The sequence below is a fragment of the Capricornis sumatraensis genome, chromosome 2 (genome assembly GCF_032405125.1).
Source record: "Capricornis sumatraensis isolate serow.1 chromosome 2, serow.2, whole genome shotgun sequence".
In the NCBI taxonomy this organism is placed as follows: domain Eukaryota; kingdom Metazoa; phylum Chordata; class Mammalia; order Artiodactyla; family Bovidae; genus Capricornis; species Capricornis sumatraensis.
In genome coordinates this window covers 92,445,154-92,448,648 of record NC_091070.1, presented here as the reverse complement: position 1 = coordinate 92,448,648, position 3,495 = coordinate 92,445,154, and the positions used below count along the sequence as shown (strand labels likewise).

The 3,495-nt window shown below is 45.8% G+C and overlaps 1 non-coding gene across 1 annotated transcript; it reads right to left on the bottom strand.

Moving 5' to 3' along the window:
- Positions 1-3,043: 3,043 nt before the first annotated feature.
- LOC138074781 (small nucleolar RNA SNORA47) lies at positions 3,044-3,181 on the bottom strand. The gene has a single exon (XR_011144589.1). It is a non-coding gene; the product is annotated as a small nucleolar RNA SNORA47 (small nucleolar RNA).
- Positions 3,182-3,495: the final 314 nt, after the last annotated feature.

The window sequence follows — 3,495 nt, the reverse complement described above, 5'->3', positions numbered from 1 at the left end:
AGCCAGGCTTCAGCAATACATAAACCATGAACTTCCAGATGTTCAAGCTGGTTTTAGAAAAGGCAGAGGAACCAGAGATCAAATTGCCAACATCCGCTGGATCATCAAGAAAGCAAGAGAGTTCCAGAAAAACTACTTCTGCTTTATTGACTATGCCAAAGCCTTTGACTGTGTGGATCACAATAAACTGTGGAAAATTCTTCAAGAGATGGGAATAGCAGACCACCTAACCTGCCTCTTGAGAAACCTGTATGCAGGTCAGGAAGCAACAGTTAGAACTGGACATGGAACAACAGACTGGTTCCAAATAGGAAAAGGAGTACATCAAGGCTGTCTATTGTTACCCTGCTTATTTAACTTCTATGCAGAGTACATCATGAGAAACGCTGGACTGGAAGAAACACAAGCTGGAATCAAGATTGCTGGGAGAAATATCAATAACCTCAGAAATGCAGATGACACCACCCTTATGGCAGAAAGTGAAGAGGAACTAAAAAGCCTCTTGATGAAAGTAAAAGACGAGCGCGAAAAAGTTGGCTTAAAGCTCAACATTCGGAAAACGAAGATCATGGCATCCGTCCCATCACTTCATGGGAAATAGATGGGGAAACAGTGGAAATAGTGTCAGACTATTTTTTTTTGGGCTCCAAAATCACTGCAGATGGTGACTGCAGCCATGAAATTAAAAGACACTTACTCCTTGGAAGAAAAGTTATGACCAACCTAGATAGCATATTCAAAAGCAGAGACATTACTTTGCCGACTAAAGTCCGTCTAGTCAAGGCTATGGTTTTTCCTTTGGTCATGTATGGATGTGAGAGTTGGACTGTAAAGAAGGCTGAGCACCGAACAATTGATGGTTTTGAACTGTGGTGTTGGAGAAGACTCTTGAGATCCCTTGGACTGCAAGATCTAACCAGTCCATTCTGAAGGAGATCAACCCTGGGATTTCTTTGGAAGGAATGATGCTAAAGCTGAAACTCCAGTACTTTGGCCACCTCATGTGAAGAGTTGACTCATTGGAAAAGACTCTGATGCTGGGAGGGATTGGGGGCAGGAAGAGAAGGGGATGACAGAGGATGAGATGGCTGGATGGCATCACGGACTCGATGGTTGTGAGTCTGAGTGAACTCCAGGAGATGGTGATGGACAGGGAGGCCTGGCGTGCTGCGATTCATGGGGTCGCAAAGAGTCGGACACGACTGAGCGACTGAACTGAACTGAACTGAACTGAGGGCTAGTTCTCCAGAGAAGGTAATGGCACCCCACTCCAGTACTCTTGCCTGGAAAATCCCATGGACGGAGAAGCCTAGAAGGCTGCAGTCCATGGGGTCGCTGAGGGTCAGACACGACTGAGCAACTTTACTTTCACTTTTCACTTTCATGCATTGAAGAAGGAAATGGCAACCCACTCCAGTGTTCTTGCCTGGAGAATCCCAGGGACGGGGGAGCCTGTTGGGCTGCCGTCCATGGGGTCGCACAGAGTCAGACATGACTGAAGCGACTTAGCAGCAGCAGCAGGGTTAGTTCCTTGGTAGGCTCGGGTCTTGGAGTCAGTGCTCCCACTCCAAAGGCTCAGGGCTTGATCTCTGGATCTGATTCCACAGCTACCTGGCTTCCTGCCTCAGTTGTCCCAGCTCATTCATCCTTGAATTTCCTCACAGCAGAAACTAACAAATGAAAGCCCTGGAGGGAGCTGGGGCCCACATGGACTGGGGGTATGGGGGTCAGCTGGGTGCTCAGCAGTCCCTGGCATGCACAGCCAGCATACAGAGCGCCGTGCACTGCAGAGACCAGCACCATGGCAATCCCCCGACCACACCCGGCCCCGTGCCGCCCAACAATCAACTCTGCGGCGCCACAAGTTGCTGTAATAATAGTATATAGTGAAGCTTTTAACTCAGTTGCTTGTTACAGTTGCATTATAGTTTTCTAAGTCTCATTTGTTTTATCCCCCACCAAGTAATTCCTCCGAGATTAGGCACGATATTTAACGTTATCTCTTGACTTAAAAAAAAACCCAAAAAGCGAATTTACCAGAATCATCAAAAAAGATAAGTCCAGGCCTCTTTTAACAAGAGAAATATCTATTTGCATATCTTCTGATATAATAGGCATTGGTTTGAATATGACAATTAGGTTTAAAAGTCTTAAGAAATTAAAGGCTAAATTTCCCTCAAGAGATTTACTAAATCACTAGACCCCCAAAGCTGGAGCAGTGGGATGAGAGGGGAGTTACAGACCCCCTTCAAGAGTAACTTTTTTAATGTTTAGTAAACAGAGCCAGATTTTAGTTTTAGACTTTTTTTTGGTAATCTAACTTTACCTAAATTTTTTTCTACACTTCTTTTTTTAGAATTCCATTTCTTCTAAATTAGAATCTTATCTTTCCAGAGTACACCTTTTTTACTACTAGAAATACACAAAGTGGAGATAATAGAAAATAGTAGTACTATGAGTTCCTGATGGCTCAGCTGGTAAAGAATCTGCCTGCAATGCAGGAGACCTGGGTTTGATCCCTGGGTTGGGAAGATACCCTGGAGAAGGGAAAGGCTACCCACTCCAGTATTCTGGCCTGGAGAATTCCATGGACTACACAGTCCTTGGGGTTGCAAAGAGTCGGACATGACTGAGTGACTTTCACCATGAGTCCCTATAGTTATAGACCAAGAGATTTAAAGTTTTTGTATAGTATCAAGACTACTGCTTTACAATCTTGAGATTGCATGCTTTCTTGAGACAGGGGTTGAAAATGGTATATAAGCTTCAGATTCTCCTACCTGTGCCAAAGTCTGAGAGCTGTTATTACTGATGTGCCCCTACAAGTGCTGGAGGTGACCAATTACTGTCCTGCTATATCTCCCTACAAGATGTCTACAGGTTTCTTCAAAATCAGGGGTGCCCAGAGGAGTGCCACATACAGGAGTGCCATCTGTTGTAAGATGTAAAGTGGAAACAGGGATCAGAAGCACTCACTGATTTTGATGATTTAATCCTTTGGATTTAGTGGAGTGCTCATCTGAGACAGGGACAAGAAAAACCACCAGTGTCGGCCAGCACAGTGCTGCCCCTCTGAGGGCGGCAGAGGGACTTCCTCTGCCTCTGCAGGCCTTCGCTCTCGGAGGTCTTGACCAGTGGAAGGCAGCATGGTTCAGAACTGCCTCACCTTCTCAGTCCTCCGACAACAGCTACGTTCTCTCTCGAAAGGGGCTTCTTTTAACGCTCAGTCTCGAAAGAGTGACCAGCAGTAACTGTGGTCACCAACCATTCCTAGGAGAGCCTTCCTGGCTCTGCCATGCAAGCACTGAGCTCATTTCAACCATCCCTACAGTGCAGACTGAGAGAAGCTCCTATCCTCTGGGCTTGGCAGAGAAGTCTTAGAATCTTCAGCTACAACCACAATACACAAAGAGCTCTTACAGACTGGGAAGAAACAGACAAACAAGCCGGTTGAAAAATGGGCCAGAGATGTGAGTAGCTGAGTGAGTCAAGGGC